Source organism: Onychostoma macrolepis, unplaced genomic scaffold (assembly GCF_012432095.1).
Source record: "Onychostoma macrolepis isolate SWU-2019 unplaced genomic scaffold, ASM1243209v1 Scaffold3, whole genome shotgun sequence".
Taxonomy (NCBI): Eukaryota; Metazoa; Chordata; class Actinopteri; order Cypriniformes; family Cyprinidae; genus Onychostoma; species Onychostoma macrolepis.
In genome coordinates this window covers 25,797-51,060 of record NW_026704819.1, presented here as the reverse complement: position 1 = coordinate 51,060, position 25,264 = coordinate 25,797, and the positions used below count along the sequence as shown (strand labels likewise).

The following is a 25,264-nucleotide window of genomic DNA, read 5'->3' as shown; positions in this document are numbered from 1 at the left end:
AGCATTTTATGAACACTGATCAGTTGATGGCAAAATTCAAAAAGATGGTTCTTTGGTGCAACCTGCACACCATGGCTATACTGAGAGAGTATGATCCAGTTTTCTGAAGAGATTAAAGGTTTGTTTTCTTTTCAATGTTTGCTTTGTTTGCCTAAAATGAACCATATCATAGACTTCAATATCTCTTTGAAAAAGAACTTTGTAACTTTTAAACAAGTATTAAAATGAGTTCAATGTAGCTGTAGGAGTGTTAAATAAAAAATAAAGATGATTATCTTCATTCAGTTGTTCCATTTCAATATGTTTTGTAACATAAAAGCTCTTAATTCCAAAGATAATACAAGCTAATCAGTGTATTCAGTAGGTTGCATTAGTGGCATATGGTATTGTAAATATACAACAATGCGACAATAAAACAATGCATTTACTTTTTACTTTTGATACTTAAGTACTTTTAAAAACATGTACTTCCGTACTTTCACTTAAGTAAAAATCTGTCTTTACAACTTTCACTTGTAGTGGAGTAGTATTTGACCAGTAGTACCTGTACTTTCACTCAAGTAAGGAAGTTGTGTACTTTGTCCGCCTCTGGAAGTTGATAATATTTCTTTAAAAGTATTATTAGGAAACGGGCCAAGGCAATCAAGAGTACATGAAATATTATTTAAATACTTGAAAAACACAGGAACCATAGATAGAATCTAGGTTGTTTTTGTTTGTTTGTTTGTATTTCTTTCTTCCAAATCTACGTACACTCCACACTCCAGATCAGAAGGTGGCGGTAATGCACCTTTTTGTGGGTTTGCCAAACCGCCATAAAACACCAGAAGAAGAAGAAGAAGAATGCCAGTTTGCAGTTAGTGGTGGGGGATTTTTCGCCACTGGATTCACCGCCGACACCCAAGCATGAATAAATTAGCTATTTAGGGATGACGACCACGATCAACAGTACAAAACATGCCTAAACAGCGCGCGCGAGAGAGAGAGAGACTGCCTGAATATGAGCGCATACTCCATCAGGTTAAGTCATATTCATGAAACAAATTAGTTTGCCATGTCCTAAGAGTAATGTTGTTGTAATATCCTAATATCTTTTCGGTGTTTAAGGGTACCGTACTCCCTCATGATTGGTGTCAGTGCTATAAAGTGAAGCATCAGCTTCAGCTTTTCCCCTGTCGTTTATCCCATTTACCCCTCACATCACTAGCTCCGCCCTTGTTGCGCCATCATTCGTGACCGGAAGAGTAGAGAAGTCGTTTTGAGGGGGAGGCAGTGTTTAATGTTTAAGTGGGTGGGCCTACGGTCCGTGTACGTTGCGTTCATTCGTTTTTTGATTTAAAATTGAAAATAGAAACATGAGAAAACGGCACCATTTTCGTTTTTCGTTTTTTCAAAAAAAATGAAAAAACAAGAAATCGCCTTGATTTGCCGTTTTTACATTCAGGGGTTGAAAATGGATAAACAGCTCGAATGTTCGATTTTCACGTGTGGGAGGGAATGAAACGTCCCATTTCACTGATTGGTCAAGCAAAAATGAAGCGGTACCGTCATCATGTCGTCTTCAGTTTTGTGCAACAGAATAAAAGCATTTATTGCAACTCCTGCGTTCATCTCCCTCTCATCAAACAACCAGACTAACAAGTGGCTTGACACAAACCATACTGGGGCAGCGCCTAGACAAGGGCTTTACTCCTGTGCAGGCATAGATTCTCTATGGCAAATATTAGGTGCTTATTGCAGAAATATGTATGTATCTCAGATCTGCCGCCACGTTACCCTTTTAGTCTATTTCTTTGGCTCACAGCCCATTTTATTTAGCTGTCCAGTTATCAAAATCTGTGTGGCAAAGCTGCGTGACATTTACATTATAGTGAACATTTACATTAAGTGCAGACCAGTATTGATTTTAGCGTGAGTTTTTTTTTCATTGAGAAGTTTATATGATACTGTCATTATCTGACGGCATGTTACACATGTATATAATGCATGCTATTTTTATAGAAAAGGGCATTTTTCTAACTTTATAAAATATGTCTGTCACCTTTAATATTAAATTCCTGAATTTAGTCAATATTTGAAAAATATGACATTATAGGTGTTACCAATTAAATCAGTACCAGGCAAAGCCAGCTTTGCACTGTGGCACAGAAGCTGCATCTTAAGTTAATGTATTTACAGAATTAGTGCTGCTCAGACAGTAGTAAATGCATTAACACAACAATTTCATTATGGAATGAGATTGTTTTAAACAAAAACATTTTGAGTAGCCTACAGAAATATGAAATGAGTGACAAAATGAAACAACTGGATAGGCTACTTGAATTATGAAGGTTTTTTTCAGGAGCAAAGCAAATGGGTCATTAAACCACTCACTCAAACGATTCATTCAAAGACTCAGATTCATTCAAGAACGAAACGCCTGTGTTTTAAGTCAAATAAAACAGACTGTTTTGTGTCTAAAATTAAATCAATTTATACTCATTATTAATGAAACTGTACTGTCTAAAATAAAAGTTATGACTGCTGGATATACTAAAATCAATACTGCTCTGCGCTTCACTATAAAGTAAATGCATTCGCCCAGTGTTGTCCAGTGCGTCACGCAGCCTTGCCACACAGATTTTGATAACTGGACAGCTAAATAAAATGTGCGGTGCGCCAAAGAAATAGACTAAAAGGGTAATGTAGCTGCAGATCCGAGCTACATACATATTTCTGCAATAAGCACCTAATAATTGCCATATAGAGTTTATGCCTACACAGAAGTAAACCCGTTCATTTGTTAGTCTGGTTGTTTGATGAGAGAGATGACATGCAGGAGTTGCAATAAACACTTTAACAGCGGAGGACTCGCCTTCTGTTACACAGTACTGAAGACGACATGATGACGGCACCGCTTCATTTTTGCTTGACCAATCAGTGAAATTGGGCGTTTCATTCCCTCCCACACGTGAAAATCGAACAATCGAGCTGTTCATCCATTTTCTACCCTGAATGTAAAACGGCAAATCAAGGCGATTTCTTGTTTTTCATTTTTGACAAAACGAAAATGAAAATGGTGCCGTGTTCTCATGTTTCTATTTTCAATAGTTAATCAAAAAACGAATGAACACAACGTACACGGACCGCCTACATAAAACTGTGTGGGCCAGGTGTGTAGGTCCGTGTACCTTCGGATAATTCGTTTTTTTATTTAATATTGAAATCTGAAAAATGAAAAACGCCACATTTTTCGTTTTCATTTGTTCAAACAAAACGAAAAATCAAGAATTCGCTTCAGTTTTCGTTTTACGTTCAGGGACAGAAAAGGGATAAACTACTTGAATATTCGATCTCTACAAGTGGGCGGAGTGAAACGCCCCTCTCCGCTGATTGGTCAACCAAACATTACAACATAATAATAGTCCTTAAAAATAATAATAATAGTCCTCTGCTTCTACAGATTCTTAACATGTTTATTTCTGCTACATTTGGTCTCTTTCTCTTCATCAAACAGCCAGATTAACCAATGGCTTGACACAAACCGCATCGAGGCAGAACCTTTCAGTCCTCTGGCACACCGCCTGTTTTATTATATAGCCACCTATCAAAATTTGTGTGGCAAAGCCATGACGCACTGCAGCGCGGGAAAATGTATTGTAGTGAAGCGCAGACCAGTATCAATGTATGTGAACGTACACAGAGTCATAACTTTTGTTTTAGACAATACGCTACGTTTTGGACAATGGAGGAACCTAAATAATATGACAGATATGACAAGATATGACTTTGTGTAATTTACCTTCACATCACATCTATTAGCTATTTTTCTATTTTGAGTTTTATTCACAGAGCACTTTATAGCAAATCATATTGTTATCCCACTGGCATGGGACTATTTGTTCCTCCATGGTGCTGTTTTAGTGAAATGTGAATTTGACGTCATGATTTGAAGGTGAACTCGGTGCTCACACCTCATGTTTGCGGCTAAATGCAAATTATCATAATTGACGGACAGCTATGCCCCTGAAAAGACATCAGCACTCCGGCTGTTGATGTTAATAACGTGTTTTAATGTCGGTAATAATTTCACCACCATCAACGCATCTAATATTCTCTCTGAGTTTCCATGTTCCTTACTAAAATTAGCCATGGTTTTAACACGAATAAATACATTTATAGTGGTCTGCGCTAATACAATCTCCGCGCTGCAGTGCGTTGTATGGGAAGCCAAACAACCAAAAAATTGAATTTGAAAATCTGGAATCTGATGGTGCAAAAAAAAAAAAAAAAAATCTAAATATTGAGAAAATCGCTTTTGTCCAAATGAAGTTCTTAGCATATATTACTAATCAAAAATTAAGTTTTGATTTATTTGGGGATTTACAAAATATCTTCATGGATGATCTTTACTTACAGTAATATCCTAATGATTTTTGGAATAAAAGAAAAAATTGACAATTTTGACCCATACAATGTTGGCTATTGCTGCAAACATACCCTTGCTTTTTGTGGTCCAGGGAATTTTTTTATTTTATTTTATTTTATTTTTGGTCTCTAAAGACCAGGGAACATCCAAGGTAATGTTCTTTAACTTTAACAGTGCAATTTTATATAATGGCTACGTTTGTCAGGCTTTTCTCTACGCTACATATTAAATAAATAAATAAATAAAATTTAATTAATTGATTTAAAACAAACTCTTTTCAAAATTGTAAATTGTATGTAAATTCAATATGATGTATTTTGAATTTTGCACTGCATTTATTTTAGGGTTATTAACTTAATACTGATCTTCATTATGTTAACGTGCAGGAAAAATACGAACTTCTTATGTTCGCTGCGCTGTCAGTTCGGTGGCGCTAGCAAACACGTCCTCCCTGCGCTGTAGAGTCGGTCGTGCCGCTCGGTCCATTGAGCCTATGACAGGACAGCGGCGCAAACTCTTTAATATCGCACTGTTTCTCCCACTTTTGGGTTGTTTGGCTTCCCATACGTTGCAGTTTTGCCACACAGATTTTAATAGGTGCCCTACTAAAAAAAAAAAAAACAATAGAAGCCCATTAGAAACCATCACAGAAATTCCAGTGGTTTACATTAAAATACCATTATGAACCATTAGCTTTTTCCAGTAAAACCATTACAAAATTCCTTTTGTAGTGTGTTTTGGGCATTTTTCAATAGGATTTAACATCCCACCAATAGAATCTATCACATACCAGTAGACACCACTATAGTTTCCATTAACACCAATACAATTCCCATCATAACCATTAAATCCATTACATTTTCTATTGTGTTTTGGGCAGGGTTCTATTGTTTTTTTCAGCAGGGTGGTTAGCTATAATAAATCAGGCGGCCGTGCCAAAGATGTAGGCTAGTAGGTAGTTGTGTGTGCAGGTACGAATTAAATTAATATTTATGAGATTTCAGGGGTAGGTTGCAGAATTTAAGCCTACACAAAAGAAATCTCTGTCTAGGCTCTGCCTCGGTATTGTTTGTGTCAAGCCATTCCTTAATCTGGCTGTTTGTTGAAGAGAAAGAGATCAAATGTAGTAGAAATAAACACTTTAAGAATACATAGTAGCGGAGGACTTTTATTATGTTTTTATGACTATTATTATGTTGTAATGTTTGGTAGACCAATCAGCGGAGAGGGGCGTTTCACTCCGCCCACTTGTAGAGATCGAATATTCAAGTAGTTTATCCCTTTTCTGTCCCTGAAAGTAAAACGAAAAATGAAGCCGAATTCTTGATTTTTCGTTTTGTTTGAACAAATGAAAACGAAAAGGTGGCGTTTTTTTTCATTTTTCAGATTTCAATATTAAATCAAAAAACGAATTATCCGAAGGTACACGGACCTGTGTATATGAAAACTGCATGTCAAATTGCCAACAAAAAATAGAGCACCAAGGTTCATTACACAGTACTTCTAAAGCATGCATTAACATTAGTAATTTGTTATATTAATGTTAATTTCAAAATTTACTAATAGGACATTATTCAAATTAAAAGTTGTATCTGTTAACATTTGCCTGAGCTGGTTAACAAAGATGAATAAACATGATAACAAACGTATTGCTAATGTTAGTTAATGCATTAACTAACGTTAACTAAAGGAAGTTTATTAAAAAGCATTACCTCAGTGTGAAACAACGGGGCTTCGCTGATGATTTAATAATTTAACGTCTCTGTCAGTTCACGCGCATCGAGGACCGCAGAATTATGCAGTTTGTTGTGGCGACCAGGATCTAGCACAATGTTTATGTGTTTCTTTCCACAAAGGACACATCTGTTTAGCGGATCAAACATTGTACCTATGCTAATATGATGTTTCAAACACGCTTGGTTCAGAGGTTTCCGATAAATCCAGCACCCTCAGGTGGTCTGTCGGGTTTCATTTGTAGACGGTCTGGATTTATTGCTAAGACATTTTCTTTTTAAAATAATTGATCTGATTTATGTTTGCTTCACTAGGCTATTTTCAAATTTAACTTCACAAACGCGCACATTTTACTATTATATCCGTACGTCGTAAACATAAGTCGTAAACATAACATTGTGGGTGGGACTAACAGATACGGACAAATCATCATTTTGACAAGCATATGATGCACCTATAGGAAGAGTGAAAACGACCTGTAATTGACCATGATGAAAGTGGGTGGGCCCAGGACCCGTAGCTACGCGACTGCAGGTAGGTAAGCAAGATGATACACACCTTTGTGCGAACGACGGTGTTTTCACAACTCGGCAGTTTGTAGACTTCCAAGTCATGGACCCAGCCATTTGTGAACTGAACGTGGGCTTCCATAGATTTAAAGTTGCGAAACTGAGCTTCGGTTTAAGCACTCACACCACAGACTAAATATACACAAATATCTGGAAATGTCAGAGGAGGTAAATCGTCGGGGTCTCGAGTACATTCTCTTGCAGGCACCTCATACGGATCCAGATTTCCGATCAATGCCATCTTTTCCAGGTACCATTTTCTTGCGTCCGGTAGAAGTTTGTCCCTGTATAGTACATTTCGTTCTTTTAATCGACTTTTCAACATTGTTTATCCTGTAGTAACTGATTGTTTTAAGTTGTTTTAAGTCTTGCCCGATGTGGCCTCACAATATGGCGGCGCCCTCTTGTTTACGTCCCAGAATGCACTGCGCAGTGACGTCGGTTGCCAAGCTCTATTGACCTATCGGTAAGCCCCGCCCCCCTTAGTTACTGTTGCTCCCTCGGACAAACAAAAGGAGTTGCTCACTGTCTTTCAATGACAGCTACAGTGTGAAAACCTTGTCCCACGATGTTTTTGCGCAATTTTGGATACAGAAGGCCACCAAATGGGAATTAAATATTCCATGGAGGGATTTATAAAACATTTAAAAATAAATACGGTGGGTAACTCGAAGCGAGGGTTTACAGATCACAATGTAAGCGGGAGAAGTCTCATATTAGGGTTGGTCCTCACGATCGCGGATGACAACATGCAGGATCAACACTGTTCATGTATCGCAGGGTACGATTAAATTAATGTACATTTAACCAGTTTAATATGGAGAGGCACTGAAGTGTAGACCTTCGTTTATGTGTTTTTGACCTACACTGTACAAGACGCGAGAACAGTCCGCTATAGGTTGCACTCACTAACTTTAACGTTAGCTAGTTTTAGCCAGAGATACCTTGCTAAAGCACAATAACATTAACGTTCTGCTTGAACAGATGAAAATTGTAACTTAATGAGTGTATGTCAACCAGAAAATGAACGTTTTTGTCTTCATTTGTATTGGGGTGAATATTTGTTTGGATTCAGGAAATGTAATAAAATAAATGATATTGCCCATCCTCTCAGGATACCTGGAATCAGTGTTACAAGTACCCCAGGCACATTGTTTTTCCATTTTTGAAGCATAAACCCCATAAAACCGATGTGAGCTTCGGATCTCCCAATGTTTCTCTATGGCGCTGAAACCTAAAGATGTCCGAGTTCCGCTCCCAGTGCAACTGATACTCGACTACCATTGGCTAGTCTGCATTCGAGGGGAGGGGCTTACCGATAGGTCAATTGTGTCAAAGCTCTTGGGGGGTCCACCAAGAATTAATAATAATAATTATTAATAAATAATAATAAAATGACAGAAATTAATCTTTTCCAACAGAAGCTGCATCTGAAGAGGCATTTAGATGTATGTATTTACACACACACTGTTGGACATGAATGCATTTAACCTGCAGTTTGCAACTGCATAAATAATTTTTTGATATTTTAATCTAAAACGTTGAATACTGATATTTGAAATTATTATTATTTTTTTAATGAAAAGGTACTTTAAATGTGAAATTAAAACCACCAGTCAGTAAGTCACTGTTAATTAGTGATTCATAGCGATTGAACCGAATCATTTAAACGGTTGATTAATTCAGGAACGAAACACCGTCATGTTGCTCAGAGATGCAAAACAGTGCTGTGGCTGTGTTTGGAACCAGTTTTGTTGGCGAAATAGAGCAAAAATAGGCAATATGGTATGGAGGACCAAACCTGCCATATTTAGAAATAAATAAATAAAGAAAGAAATGTACAAAGAAGTGTAAAAAACTAAAACAGACACTAGGTGGGGCCAAGTCACTGTTTTACAGAGTGAGTTCAATCCATTCAGCTGATTCCTTCAAATTACGCTGATTACGAAAACACCACTACTTGTTGCCGCGGTTCAGCTGTGGTGTTTGTTGACACTGATTGGATTTTTACTAGTACAGCCCTTTATTATTTTAATTATTTAATTATCTTTATTATTTTGAGTTCATCGATTGAATTATATATATATATATATATATATATATATATATTTTTTTTTTAAATGCCCCTGGACATCAGTTTACAGGTTTGTTTCTGATGCTGTCAATGTTGTTTTTGGTTTTTGGTTACATTAAAAAACTGCAGTTAGCTCAAAAAGCTATGAGCATGATGCTTGTATGTTCAATGCATGTCGTGTGTGTTTCACTAGCTCCGTTCCGTGGACACCTCTTGTTTGACCTAATTCTGGATATTTCCATCCTAAGACGTGTGATTAATCCGTATCTAAAGCCGTGTCTACACCAAGAGAACCCATTATAATCAGTTGATGCGGTGACTGTCCACACGGGAAGAGGCGCGAGGCGACCAATCTTCTACAATAACCTCCTTCTATTCGAATATTGGAAACATGCCTTGTATGCTTTGAAAGTGAAACCTAAAAACAGCGCGCATAAGAGAGCGACTGCATGCCATGAAGCTTCAGCAAATGCACGCGATCACAGATAGCAGGCTTCCCAGCCGAAAGAACCCCGCGTGAAACTGAAATAATAACGGTGATATAAGATTTTGGTCATATCGCCCATCTAAGTCATTCATCCCACACTATCAACAGGCGCGTCATATAGGCTACACTTCTTGTACTTCGTTTGGGCACCACAAGGTGTCACTGTGGCCTCAAGCTTACCCCTCGACTACTCTGGCTCGATTGCTTTTCCTGACGTAAAACACGCCCTCCTCATTACCCTACGGACAAAGAAATGTATAAATAAATAAATGTGGAAATATATAAATGTGGAAATAAATAAATAAATAAATACGTAAATAAATATATAAATGTGAAAATAAATAAAAGTGGAAATAAATAAATGTATAAATAAATGAATAAATAAATGTGGAAAAAATGAAAAATACATAAATAAGGAAATAAAATTATAAATAATCATTTTATTTTTGCTTTTTTACTTTTCTTTGTACATTTATTTATATATTTATTTATTTATTTTTGCTTTTTTACATTTCTTTGTACATTTATTTCTTTATTTATTTATTTCTAAATATGGCAGGTTTGGTCCTCCATAATATGGTGTCTAAAACGTAAGTCTAATAATATTAACTTCTTGTTTATTGAACTGTTGTATAGGCTAAAATCAGTATCACATTTGTGATTTTTATGAAAAATGTCACTCTTCATGTGATATCGATTAACTATATGAAATGATATAGCCTAAATGTATACATTTTCTGCCCCCATATCTTGAATTTGGGCAGCATTATAAATGCATTTTATTAGACTGAATCATGCAGTGAAAGAACACACTCTAAATGAGCACAGTTAGTCTGGTTAAGCACTCATAACACCTCTTATAATCTTTATGATAAATTAATCTCTTATGTTTATTGTACATACATCTGCACTTTTGTTGCTTATGATGAGGGAATTCGCGAGTTTCAGCAAGTTTCAGTCTAACACTGGGGGGAGGGGAGGTTAATGTTTTTGATTAAAGGTCCCATGGCATGAAAACTTTATGAGGTTTTTTATCATTAATATGAACATTAATTAACTCATTAATATGAGTTCCCCTAGCCTGCCTATGGTCCCCCAGTGGCTAGAAATGGCGATGGGTTTAAACCGAGCCCTGTGTATCCTGCTTCGCCTTTGAGAAAATGAAAGCTCAGATGGCCCAATCTGGAATCTTCCCTTTATGTCGTCATACGGCGAAAGGTTACCTCCCCTTTCTCTGCTTTGCCCACCCATGAGAAAATTAGCTACTACCGTATGAGGCGAGCGCAATATTTTTTTTTCCCTCGAGAGACATCATGGCTTGCAAACGAGTGAAGCATGGCAGTTGCTCAGTGTTTGGATGTACAAATGAACACCGAAGTATTTTTTTAGTTCCTTCATCCAAGCCTATGGCTATGGCATTAGCTACATGATAATAACTGTAACAGCATACATAAACAAATCAACTAAAGAACCGTATCCAGACACAATATTTTAAACTAACCATTCGGAGACGTCCTGCTGTAGCCACTGAGTTGCAACTTCTTCATCCGGTGCTTCTCCATCCAGATCAGATTCGGGTCAAACTGAAAAGCTTGAACGACTGCGTGTCTATTTGAGCCATTGCAATACATCCACAGTCAGCATTAGCGCATGGTAGCGCAAGCTTGTTAAGGCCACACACCCACCCTCCACCTTGCCCCGCCTCTCTCCTCCTCATTAGCATTTAAAGCTACAGACACAGAAATGGCACGTCCTAAGGAAAGCTCATTGTGGGACTGGCTCGTAGTGGCTGAAATTCTGCACCAAGGCTGAATTTCGGAAAAGAGACTTCAGATACAGTACTAGGCACCACTTAGGCCTATATAAAAGCATCCAAAAAGCAGCATGTCATGGGACCTTTAAAGATTACGAGGGCACATGAATTAAAAAAAAAAATAATGAAGTGCACAGATGAATTCTTTATAATAAACACTACAGTATTCCATCAAAAAATAAGAATTGTAAATTTAGATTTCATGCCGACTTTGTATCGTTCGAATATGCCTACTTACCTACTATATAGTAGGTGAAATGGGTACGTGAGAAGAGTAGTATGTCCGAAACCACAGTATTCATAAAAAAGTAGTCGCGAGATCCCCGGATGGCCTCCAGCCCAGATTCTGAAGTGCTGATCGAGGGATACTTTTCTATCCCAGAAGTCCACGCGAGAGGATACTCCATCATCGAATGTGACGGAGAACAGTAACGAGGGTGTTTACAAAATGTGAGTATTACAAACCAAAAACATGTTTGTGTTTAAATCGTATTTGTTGAGCTACTGTAGAGTAAACTGTTGAATTGCTGAAGGTGTAAGAGACAGTTACAGTATATTTGTAATTTTTCTGTAAAAAACAGTTTTATTATGTATAGCGAACAGCGGAGCTCCAGTAAGCACACGTTACATCTCCAAAGTGAATTTACATAAACCATATACATCTTAAAGACGATTACTAAATGTCTATGTTTGATTTGTGACAGGAAAATGTACTAAAAGAATTACAGATGAGCACATCACAACATGAACAGACATCTGAGTGAGAGATGAATGTGTGCTATTATAGTAGAATTCACTGTTGTCAACACTGCTTTAGATGGATGTAAGGTAAATAAACAAATCTGCATAGAATAACTAAACATAAGTTTTCTGTTTTATTTGTCCATTAGTACTGTTGATAAATTGAGGAAAATTTGTGTTGGATAAAGAGCAGTTAACACATCAGCAACTACCTCAACATGTAAATGTAGTATTGAGCATATAAATCACAGAGGTCACTGAATCTTATCTGGATGTTACAGGGACAGATGAGACACACGAGTACTTCTGCAGAGTGCAGGGTGACTGATGAAGGAATGCTGCCATCAAAGGCTCTCAGCGAGTACACTACAAAAATGAATAAAACATCTTTTAAATCTTAAGTTGTAGTTTATTTTAATTATTGTAATTTCAAACAGAGTTATTACAGCACTTTTCTGATTCTTGATTTCTGTGCATTTGTTGCAGAGCTTTTGTGGTGGAGCAGGTGACAGTGGCATTTGTGGAAAAAAAGGGAAAACTTCAAATAAAAATATAAAGTAAGATCATTTTGTTACTTCTATTACATAAATCAAATGACATTGTGCTGTTAAAATGACTGCTTTTGTATTGTGTTTGTGCATTTTTATAGGATCTGAAATGTCTGCAGGCTGGTGTGAGCAGTGAGGAAGTTCACATGATCATCCTAGAAATGGTCCAGTGCCATGGATGAGACACTCCATCACTCCACCTGCCCTCATCTGTCTCATCTGGACTGGATGCTGCTGTGGTCTCTTCATCCTCAGTGACCCCAGAGCCAGTGAGAACATCTAGAGAAAGACCAAAAGACACTGAGGATGTGATTTTGGTCAAGTTTGTTCTGCTGGTTTCATCAGTCAATGGAACCAGAGTTTCAGAAGCTTCAAAAGCATCATCAAATAATGTCATGAAGCTTCTGAAAGTCAGGCTACTGACTGATATTATATGAACAGAAACCAGCAGGACAAACTTGACCAAAAACACCTTTGGTGTTCAGAACCCCCCACAAAAAGGGATTTACAAAAATCACATTTATATTTATGCCTTTGGCAGACACTTTTATCCAAATTGACTTACAGTGCTCTTATTACAGGGACCCCCAATCCCCCTGCAGCAACCTGGAGTAAGAAGGCTTGATCAAGGACACATGTCTGGTGGTGACGACTGTGGAGATCGACCAACCTTCTGCTAACCAGTTCAGCCCACTACACCACAGAAGTAATGAAGCTATATCAAAAATTAGCATGGAATTGTAAACATATGAAATGAAATTTTGCAAGAAATGGAATCCTGACAACATGAAATGTAAAACGTTTTACTCTGTTTAAATGTTTTACAGGGAGTTGTGCTCGTGGAGAGCAGGCACACAGATGTTTGGAGCAGACACAGCAGTAGTCAAATTGTCCGGCACATGTTCTCCTGCTCTTGTTCAAGGTTGTGTGGTTCAGGGGCGTCATCATGGTCTTCCTCATCCTCTCTGTGTACTCGGGCAAAGACAGCTTCGATGTCCCTTTTCCATCCATGATCAGATTCAGTCTGACTGCAGCAGTGAGGGTTCTGATGGACAGCAGAGACAGGTGAAGGTGGACACGGTGGTCAGCTGCTTCATCAGAATAAAGCTGCAGAATTGGCACAGCTGTGTTGAAATGGAAGTAGGATGTGGGGTTCACCGTCTGTAAATACATGATTGTTGGAACAATGTTTGAATAAAGCTTTGTTTCATGTGTTGTTGACTTGGTATTTATTTATTTTCATGGTTACTTTTATTCATTATTTTAATCATTTATTCATGTTTCCTTTCGTTGTCAGTAAATAAAATATAATTGTTTCATTAACTTATGCATTAATTCATTACTTGACTGAAAATTGAGATGTATTCACTTTGGCTGCATTTGTCTAGTGTGTCTTTATTATTACTGCAGAACTTTTAATTACAGACTTGCTCAGGGGAAGATGGCTGTATCTTTAACAATGAACAAATGTAAATATATTTGAATAATCATATTATTCATATAATCATAATAAATTTTAAAAAAATGCATTTGTTGTTGCTATTTATAAGCCTGAGGGATGAAACAAAGAGTTAAATTCAACAAGAAAAAGAGGAAAACAAAGAGTTAAGCCGGTGAAAATGAAAAATTGAAGTTCAAAAATAAAAAATTTTGAACATAAAATAAAGAAATTAACATATAAAATTTTGAACAAAAGACAAAAATTTTGGGTTTTCATAATAAAATATGTATACTTTACTGATAAAACTGGGTCATATTAGTAGGGTTAAAAAATATAAAAACTTAAATCAACCCAAAATGTATTAGTTATATTACAATCACAATAAAAGGGCAGCTGTTTCTTCAACAAGAAAATTTCATCAACATTAAAAAATTTACAGATAGATTAATTAATCCTGTCCCTCATATCTTTTAAGTTGTTGCGCTTGTTATAACGTCATAGATCACATGATAATGTCAACATGGCTGATGAAGTCTGAATTACATTCATACTCAACGAGATTTGGCTGTAGAGTACATACTCTTTTAGCGCTCGTTAAGTACTTATTGAAATTAAGTACGTCATTGAGTATGCTGTTTCGAATGCAGCCACGGTTTGTCCAAGATCAGGAATCGTTAAATATCCCCACAAATATGCAAGATCAGTTTAAAAGTGCTGTCCAGATTATTCATTGGGATACAGTGCTTTTAGAAAAAACTCCGGAAGAAGACAGCAAGATTCACAGATAAACTGCAGAGCTTAAAGGGGTCCTATTATTTATATTTTTCACTTTTTGAATTTTAGTCAGTGTGTAGTGTGTATGTTTGGGCATAAAAAGATCTACAAAGTTACAAATCTCAAAGTCCACTCCAAAGGGAGATATTTCGTTTAAAAAAAAAATCCCTTTTCAAGAACTACAACGAACGGCTGGTTTGTTTTCCTGTATTTGTGATATCACAAAGCGGGCCATTAGAATATCATTAAAATAAATCCCGCCTAAGGAAATTCGAGTGGTTGGCGGGTGGGGAGAACGCTTGGTTGAGTACTGTACATTTCAAAATCGAAACCCGGAGCGGGTGTTTTTATATCACTATATTTCTGAAGGAAACCGGCTGTCTTCAGAAAATTTTGGATGTCATTTTCATTTCATCTTGCATAAATCAGCGTTTGTGAGCAGAGTAGGGATGGGCGATACCTCTTATTTTATTTTCGATCCGATACTGAATACAGTAATTATACTCACTTAATATTAGATTTTAAAGCCATGATTTTTTTTTTTTTTTTTTTTTTTACATTTCACAGGCCTTTTTTTGATACACTGTCAGAAATTAAATATACTAAAATTGTATTTTAGCCGTTTACTGGGGCAGTAATCTCAAAGGTGCTCCTAAAAGGGAGCATATTAGTAGCCTACCATACAAGTATGCATGCTTTAGGGTTAGATAATGTGTACCTTTGAGGGTACCTCAAGAAAAATAAACATGGTGTTACATAAGTACTAAAATGTATTATTATTATTATTATTATTGCAGTTTTACTACAAATACTGTGGTAAACTGTGGTTACTGTAATAAAACCATGGTTAATTTTTGTAAAAGGTTGCCAGGTTGTTGTACCCCTAAAGGTGAAACTTTAGCATATTTTTTTCTGTCAGATTACAGAACATAACACAATTACAGCAATTACAGAACATAACACAATCTATTTGAACTTTCAACTACCAGATTAAATAAATTTACTTGCACAAACCAGCCTATTTAATATAAATATTACATGTACACAAAAGTTTGGGGTTATTAAGATTTTGTAATATTTTTTAAATAAGTCTCATGCTCACCAAGGCTGCACTTATTTGAACAACAACAACAAAAAACTGTAAAAACAGCAACATTGTGAAATATAATTATAAATAACTACTTTATATTTGAATATATTTTAAAACATAGTTTAAAATGCATCTGTGATCAAAACTGAATTTTTAGCATCATTACTCCAGTCTTTAGTGTCACATGATCCTTCAGAAATCATTCTAATATTATTTGCTGAAACATTTCTGATTATTGCTGCTTCATATTTGTGTGGAAACCGTGATGCATTTTTCAGAATTAATTTTATATATAACGATGATATGTAGTAATGTAATAATGTGGCAATGGTTTCTTAAGATCTCCTTATGCTTCTGATGCTTTTGGGAAACGCAGCCCTATTTGAACAAGCACTGTGACTGAGCCATGCGTCAGCAGCGAACGCTTTCAGCATTTGCGTGTGTTCCGATGAGCAGGAGAAATAGCTCTATCCAAAACAATTATTCGCTAATAGCCTATAGTCTATTTTGCACTTAGAAGCTTATTTTATGCACAAAGTTTCTTGATAAATAAAATTAGTGGTTAAAAAAACGCACTTTAGTATCGATATTTTTATGAGGATTGATCCTTTCGATACAACATCAGTATCAAAAGTATGGATACTTTAGGATCGATCCGCCCATCCCTACACTGTAAAAAATGTACCGTAGAATTTACAGGATGTTACTGGCAAAAAAGGTGCCAAAAAAACTTGTAAAAATTATGTTATTTGCTGTAAAATGGATTACAGTATAATACTGCAAAGCAAATCACAGTTAATTGCTGTATGTGAAATACAGTAATTTGTAGTATTTTTTACAGTAACATTGAATTAAACTTGTAGTTTATATTACAGCAATATTTTGTAATCTCACTAAAGTACAGTATTTACCTGGCAACAAAAGTGGCCAATAAAATCCTGTAAATACCCCTAAATCCAAGATGATGTTGTAATAATTTAACAATGAAAATGCTGCAAAGAATAATTTTAACAGTAAACTGTAAAATACTGATTTAAATGAATTATCATGAGAACTATTTTAATACATTTACAAATGAATAAAAACCAAGTCAAAGATGTTGGAACTGGCAGAAAGACATTGCAAGGCTTTTACTGGTAAAAATAAAAATGTCAGTCTTTCAACAGTTAAAATCTTATCATAAAAATAACATAGCATCACAAAATAACTACAAATAACTGTTATATCACAAAAAAATAAGCCATATTCTGAGTAGAACATTTACTTTCTATAAAAAAATTAAGGTCAATCAACAGAATTTGTATAATTTTGGTTAAAGGATTAAAATAAAATGCTGGAATCAACATTATACCACAAATTCTGTTGTTTGAGCTTATGTTATATTAAATTTAGAATATTCCTGCAAAAGACAATTTAATAAATACATACTGAAAGTCCATCAACTTTCTGAGATGAGCACACACATGAGGGTTGTCCCTCTTCTCTGAGAACTTTCCACTTGTTTTGCCTCTATGTATCCGTCTTGTATTCAGTGAGTGTTGTTTGTGATTCCAACAAAACATCTGCACATAAAAACAAGCAGAAGCTTTAGAATAAAGTTCAGTATTGAATGAAACTAGCTCAATAAAATAAATGTAAAAATGCCACTTATACAATACAATCAGCATTTACCAGTACTTAAACTAAATAAGTAACCTTTTTCACAAATGAAATTACTCAAGTAAAACACGTTACCTTTGAAATGAATTCAAGTGTGCAAAAGACGCCTGCTCCCGGGACGCCAGACTGAAGTTGTAATAAGACTGAAAATCCAGCCGCAAAGTTGAGGTATGAATTCACAACCATGTGACCCTCGAATAGGCAGTTCGTCAGTTATTTCGACAGATAGAAGTTAACGTTACTATGACAATCGTTTGCGCTGGGCATTACGTTAAAAGTTGGGTAAACACTACTTTAAATGCTCTCAATAAGAAAATTAAACTGCCAAAATGAGAAAAATGCAGCATTTAGCCTAACTATGTATGATAGCCATTTCCATCTTACTGCACATAAGTTACCAAGGCCACTTGTCTAAATGTGTGATAGCAGGCTATTGTGACATGATATCACTTATACATTAACTTAAATAAATATAAAAGGAATATAAAATTAAGTGAATTTACCAGGAATTATGAATAAAGCCTCTAATCTTCAATCGTTCTGGCACTGCTCCAGTCGCTGGATTTCAGATTTGAATGATGCGCGCGCAATCCCATAATGCCACACTACAGTAAAGTAGTGTAAAAAGCAGGAGCTACAGTGATAACACCTGCTTCTTGTAAATTAATTACAGTTGACATGTAAATATACAGTTAACAACTGTAAAACCTTATTTGACCCATAATGCATTGCGAATTACAGCTACATCTTGTAAAATGTTTATACAGTCAAATTCTGTAAAATTTTGCTGTAGAAACTACAGCAATTTTTTACAGGGTAGTTTGTGCCAGGCTGGGAGAAAGGTATTGTAGTAATGTAAATTATGTGAAAAATAATGCGATTTTCGAACAACCAAGCATGAGAGCATGTTCTGCAAAATCAAGACTTTGTAATAGAGCATAATAGGACCCCTTTAAAGGTGCAATAGGAGATCTCGGAAAATGCTAACTTTAGCCTGATAGCACTGAAAGCGAACGTCCCACCCTCCCTGCAATCGCCGTCCAAAGCCATACCCCCTGAACTCACATAAGTTCAAAGAGTAAAATACCAGAGAAAACATACTACAATAGGCTACATCAATGGTTTCCAATTACAGTCCTCGCGCCCTCCCCTCTCTGCACATTTCATATGTATATCTGGTCACACTTTATATTAGGTGGCCTTAACTACTATGTACTTACATCAAAAAATAAGTACAATGTACTTATTGTGTTCATACTATATTGCAAAACACTTTTGCTGCTATTGAGGTGTGATACGGGTAAGGTTAGGGACAGGTTTGGTGGTATGGGTAAGTTTAAGGGTGGGTTAAGGTGTAAGGGATGGGTCAACAATGTAATTATACATGTAATTACAGAAATTAATTACAGATGTAATTACATATAGGTATTTTTAAAAATATAAGTACAATGTAAAAACATGTACACAATAAGTGCATTGTACCAAATGATTCATTCAAATGTAAGTGCATAGTAGTTAAGGCCACCTAATATAAAGTGGGACCGTATATCTTATCATGTCCGACGGTTGTTCTATTCGAACGTAAGTCATAAGTGCCCTGCGAAGTGGACATATATTCTGCCATGATTCCAGTTCAAAGCGAGCGTATATGTTCCATACAAATGGCATTAAAGTGTGCGAGACGTGAATTTAAATTGTATTTATTTACAGAGGTATATTATGTCACACTTTACACTTCTCTAGTAAGTTTTGTCTGTGTGTGAAGACGCTGTGCAGCGCAAATCCGTGAGTGAATGTTCTGAAGTGAAATAAACTTCAACGGATTTCCCCTGCTCAGGGAGTAGGGAGCAATGAACACTGTGTAGGGAGCACATCAATCGGAACACAGTTCATGCACGGAGCTCACTTCTAACGAGCTGGTTATTTGAATCGTGTGTGTTAACTACGCGAGACATGCAAAATATGCAGAGCGGGGGGCACGAGGACTGGAATTGGGAACCGCTGGGCTACATCATGTGTCATTCACCGATGAGAAAACTTTATAGCACAGTTAGTAAAAGTACTACAATACCAGGAAGGAGGATTGGGTTCCCTCTCATAGGTCACGTCGATGCTGCGGTGACGTCACCGTATGGGAACACCCTTTGGTGTGATGAATGTCTGAAGCCCTGTACCATCCCGCCAATCTTATTGGCCAAATAGCGCTTGGCACCTCCCTGCCGCGCGCTATTTCGCTCAGATTTCATTTCCTTCAGGAAAGCGAAAGCGAATTCTCTGTGCCCTAGAAAGCATCCCGCGTTCTCAGCGATATTTTCCAACCAGTGTTCAAGTCCTCTTCGCGGACGCGATGAGTCATCGGAGATGTAAAGAGCTGTGTAGCAGGTTTATCACAGCGGGGGACCCTCATGATAGGTGCGTTGTGTGCCTGGGCCTGCATCACGCGCAGGCGGCGCTTAGCGGCCTGTCGACATGTCCCCACTGTGACAGCCTACGACTGAAAGTTCTGCGCTCGAGGGTAGAAGTTTTCTCCAAGGTCTCCCCCACGTCCAACCCCTGCTGTATTGCTTCTGCGGTTGCTGAGGTACCGCACGAGGTGATGGCTTGGGGCGTCATGTGTAACCTGGACCGTAAGGACAGTGCTGCACTGGAGTTTTCTCCATTTCGCTCGCTCTCCCCCATTCGAGTGCAAGAAGCCAGCAATAACTTCGTGGAACCCGTTGTTTTTGCCGACAAGGATCTACGGCCCACCCCGGAGGCCTGCAGTGTAATCTCCTTCGGCTGCGGGCTGTATGACGACGTCGTTTTGTCCACCACGGCCTCGGAATCGGAGGATTTACTGGCCGATACATGCGGATCTCTCCCTCCTGGCGGACAGGAGAGACGCAGCTCCCCGTCCTACAGTGAGCTGTTGGATGTGGTCACTCGTGCGGTGGATAAGCTGGGGTTGGATTGGGAAGCGGAAGTGGCCCAGGCCCAGTGCCAATCTAAGCTGGACGACCGTTTCCTAACCAGTCGTGCACCTGCTCAAACCTGTAAACCACTCCCTCTCTTTCCGGACCTCCACGAGGAGGTTTCGAGGTCCTGGAAGCAACCATTTTCGGCGCGGCCGCGGATTTCGCCACTATTATGGACATGGTGGGCCGTGGTTATGCAACGATGTCGCTGGTGGAAGAAACTTTGGCGGAGCATCTCGCGCCGAACTCGGCCGCAGCTTGGAAGTCTCGACCCCTCCTCCTGTCGAAGCCGTGTCGAGTCACGTCTAGCCTCGTCGGGAAATCCTACTCTGCTGCAGGTCAGGTGGCGGCCACGCTCCATTCAATGGCGGTGCTTCAGGCCTACCAGGCGGAGCTATTGAAGGAGCTCGACGAGGGAGAAGGCATCACAGGAACTGCGGCGGGCCACAGACTTGGCGCTACGTGCCACCAAGCACACTGCCCGAGCAGTCGGCTTTTCGATGGCGGGGATGGTGACGGTTGAGCGCCACCTTTGGCTCAATCTCACTGACATAAAGGAAAAGGACAAATCTTTTCTTATGGATGCTCCGATCTCCAAGGATGGACTGTTTGGAAATTCAGTCACCGCGGTGGTGGAGAAATTTAGGGCAGCGAAGCAGCAATCGGCCGCTTTCCGCCAGCTTATTCAGCGCAGGCCCAGGGACATAGAGCAACATCAACCGCCGGCGGCAGCATGCTCGCGCTCGTCGTCCTCACACCGCCAGCGGAGCACCCTGCGAGAAGATCCATCTCCTATGGCACCCCCTCATAAGGATTGGGGTCCTAGGGTTTTTCCACCGGCTCGCCAGTGGAAAAGATTGGACCTGAGCTCGACGGCAAAAAACGTTCGTCCTTGGGCTCCTAACAGTAGTTCCTGATCATTCTGCTGTTCGTCGGGGAGTGTGCCCTCCACTAGAGAGCACTGTTGGACCACTAAAGCGTATCCGACTCTCTCACTGCAGTCCTCAAGCTCGAACATTGACTGTCTCGCCGCTGAACGCTCCTCGAGCAGCATTGGAGCGAGCCACCGCTCCGTGCGCCCCCTCAGACAATCTCTGCGCGTCAGCCTTCAGGGTTCGAGGGATGGCCCAAGGGTCTGGCAAGGACGGCCCATTCATGACAGCCCACAAAGCTGCCGTTTCGTTACTAGCAGCGGGGCCCGATATGCATCCTGTTGAAAGGAATCCTGCTGTAAGTACGCTTCAGGATCCTATACGACTAAACACATCGACCGTGACACATGCATTTCCCGTTCTTACGACAGCACAGCCGCAGACGGAGGTCTTGAGGCCGTTAAAGGTTTTTCGAGCCACGTGGGAACGCTTGCCTGACATTCCACAATGGGTATTACGCACAATTCGCTATGGATACACCATTCAGTTTCGAAAAGGCCCGCCTCCTTTCCGTGGGATTCTTCCCACAATCGCGAGTTCAAAAGAAACCGCAGTACTGCGACAAGAGGTGTCATCTCTGCTGAGGAAAGGGGCTATAGAAGAAGTACACCCCTCTCAGACAGAGTCAGGTTTTTACAGCTGATATTTTGTTGTGCCCAAAAAAGATGGCGGCTTACGACCAATATTGGACTTACGCCGTTTGAATCTTGCACTCAGAACGAGCAAATTCAAGATGTTGACGGTAAAATCTATTCTGTCTCAGATTCAACCGAACGACGGTTTGTCACGATCAATCTGAAGGATGCATACTTTCATATTCAGATCAAGAAGAGACACAGGAAGTTCCTCAGATTCGCTTTAGAGGGCAAAGCGTATCAGTACCGTGTTCTTCCTTTCGGATTAGCCCTGGCTCCACGAACTTTCACAAAATTGAAAGTTCAGCTCCAGGGCAGCTCCAGGGCAGCTCCAGGGCGTTTGTGTGCTAAATTACCTGGACGATTGGCTGGTATTAGCACAATCACAGACTCAAGCTCGCTCTCACCGAGATCTCGTGCTAAATCATCTAAGCAGCCTGGGCTTACGCACGAATTTCCAAAAGTGTGTTTTGATCCCTTGCCAACGGATAACCTTTTTGGGGATAGATCTGGATTCTCACGTGATGAGGGCACAATTGTCTCCCCTGTGCGTGCAGTCATTCACGTCATGTCTTCGCCACTTCAAAGCAAGCTGTACAGTGACGGTGAGTTTGTGCCTCAGACTTTTGGGTCTAATGGCGGCAGCGTCCCCTGTAATCCATCTAGGCTTACTTCACATGCACCCATTTCAATGGTGGACAAAGTGCCAAAGGATTTCTCCCCGCTGTTATCCGCATCAAAAGATTTCGGTGACACGGCGGTGTGTTCTGGCATTAAAGGCCTGGACGTCGTCCAAATTTCTCCGAAAAGGAGTTCGATTGGGGACCTGTTTCCGCCACGAGACTGTCACGACAGACGCATCGTTGACGGGTGGGGGGCTGTTTGTCAAGGGCGCCCAGCCCACAGAACGTGAACGGAGGCACAGCGAGGGTGGCACATAAACAGATTGGAGCTGCTAGCGGTCTTTCTAGCTCTCAAACATTTCTCGAGACTGCTGAACGGCTGTCAACGTGTTAGTCAGGACGGACAACACAAAGGTTGTGTCGTATTTGAATCACCAAGGAGGGTAACGTTCTCGCCCCCTGTGCAGGCTGGCAAGGAAGGTTCTTCTATGGACTCAGGACAGGTTTCTGTCAATCCGAGCGGTTCACGTTCAGGGACACTTGAACTTCGGAGCGGATATGCTCTTGAGACAGAGCCTGGAGGCTGGGGAATGGAGTTCCCCCCCCCCCCAAACGGTGAGCAACATATGGAGAGTGTTTGGAGAAGCGGAAGTGGACTTATTCGCATCGAGCATGACTACGCATTGCCCGCTATGGTTCTCCCTATCCCCCCCATCGCCCCTGGGACTGGACGCTCTAGGCCACGAATGGCCAAGAACCAGTTTGTATGCCTTTCCTCCAATTCAGCTGATTCCAGCGGTACTATCCAGAATACGGTCGGACAGAGTGGAGAGACTATTGCTGGTAGCCCCGTGGTGGCCCACTCAACTATGGTTTGCGGAACTGATCAGTCTGTTAGCGGGCTCTCCGTGGGAGATTCCCCTCAGACAGGACATGCTGTTGCAAACACGGGAATTGATCTGGCACCCACGATCAGATCTATGGAAACTGTGGGTGTGGCCTCTGAGCGAAGTGAGTTAATATGTCCCGGTCTCTCAGCGGACTCTACCGAGACTATAATTAATTGTAGTGCGGTTTCTACGAGACGCTTATATGCAGGGCCTAAAATTAACACTCGACAAGCGCCAAATGCGAGTTGAAATCGGCGTTGGCGAGTACATGTAACAGTGTCAGTCGCCAGTTGGCGGGTACAACTTTTACGAAATATTACAATGCAATGTAGTGAAAACAACAGCCATTTTTTAAAGAGATTCAACTGTTTCTGACATAAGCGAATAAAACAATCTTTTGCGAAGAGAAGATCATCATGATGCTGTTCTGTCATAAGCGACAAGAGCGAATCAAATAATAGGATCCAAACGGGCTGATAAGGTCAGAGCAGTGTGATGGCGAGCTTGTCCCTAGACACGGTTCTAGTAACTTTTACCTGAGAAGATTTTGCTGCTTCATTTGGGAGGATTAACTTTTCTCTTCTTTATTCGTTATAACCCTAGAATGTGGCGACACATACCTAGGGTACGCCGCCTAAACGGTGCAGTGAAGTATAGTTTGAAAGGCTGCGCGTTCGGCTGAGCCTACACCGAGCCGCTTTATACAGCGCACTAGTAGCGCTTTAACGGAGGAAAACACACACAATTATTTCAAAATGCGCGGTTTTGGCAAGTTATCTCATAAACACAGTCTTAAATGAGTTATAAAGTCTTAAATGACGGTAAAGCGTTTGGAGAAAATCGGATGTGACAGATCCGCGTCATGTGCATCAGGTTTTAAAGAGACAGCGCTGATTTTAAAGTGAAACCTGCTGAAGTCTGTAATTGATGTAAATCAAAAAACAAAAGAAAAAGAGAAACCATTGGACTGTTATAGAGGCCGATTAACTTTTGTAGCTTGAATAGCCTAAAGATAATCTGTATAGTTTATGCATATACAATTTATAGTTTATGTGAAGATTGTTTTAAAATCACTTAAATTAAATGTTATATATTTCAGAGCCAATTAAATGTTAAAAATAATGGCTTTCAATTTTACTGTAATGTTGAATGGCTATAATTAATAGTTAAAATTGAGGGAAAATGCATTTAATAGAGACACCAGTAGCAGGACAAATTAAAAACATTGTAAATATGTTTAGTCATTGTAGTAGTAATAAATGGCTGTTTTTGCAAAAAGAGTTTCGTGGCCGGTAAAAAAAAATTTTGGCCGGTAAATTTTAACACCATTGGCAGGTGTGGCAAAAAGTTAGTTTTAGGCCCTGCTTATATGCCTTCAAATAGAAACTGTTTACTACCTGGTGTAGACGTCAAGTTGTGGATCCAGCATACTGCCCCGTCGTTTCAGTACTGGAGTTTCTTCAAAGCCGTTTTTCAGAGGGCGTAACGCCAGCCACTCTTAAAGTATACGTGACTGCCATATCTGCTAACCACGCGTACATAGACATCGTTTCAGTGGGTCGTCATCCCCTAGTCTCTCGATTTATGCAGGGTTCAAGACGGCTGCGGCCTTTCCGCCCTTCGCAAGTTCCATCATGGGATCTGTCCATTGTATTACAAGGGCTATCAGGACATCTGTTTGAGCCTTTGGAAACTGTGCCTGTGAAAATCCTGACTTTAAAAACAGTTCTATTGTTAGCTTTATCCTCCCTCAAGAGAGTTGGGGATTTACAAGCTCTTTCTATTTCACCTTCGTGCATGGATTTCACACCAGGATTGGTGAAAGTTTTGCTGTGACCAAGACCTGATTATGTTCCTAAGGTCGCTTCGAATCCTTTTCGCTTCCAGCAGGT

The 25,264-nt window shown here is 39.4% G+C and overlaps 1 long non-coding RNA gene across 2 annotated transcripts; it reads left to right on the top strand.

The window, feature by feature from the left end:
- The first annotated feature begins 6,648 nt into the window (after positions 1 to 6,648).
- LOC131535487 (uncharacterized) lies at positions 6,649 to 13,793 on the top strand. Of its 2 annotated transcripts, none has more exons than XR_009269638.1 (9): positions 6,649 to 6,676; positions 8,133 to 8,159; positions 11,468 to 11,535; positions 11,790 to 11,913; positions 12,108 to 12,187; positions 12,313 to 12,383; positions 12,476 to 12,643; positions 12,956 to 13,080; positions 13,202 to 13,793. It is a non-coding gene; the product is annotated as an uncharacterized LOC131535487 (long non-coding RNA). The 2 variants fall into 2 exon arrangements; XR_009269637.1 differs by lacking the exon at positions 6,649 to 6,676 and adding an exon at positions 6,822 to 6,961.
- Positions 13,794 to 25,264: the final 11,471 nt, after the last annotated feature.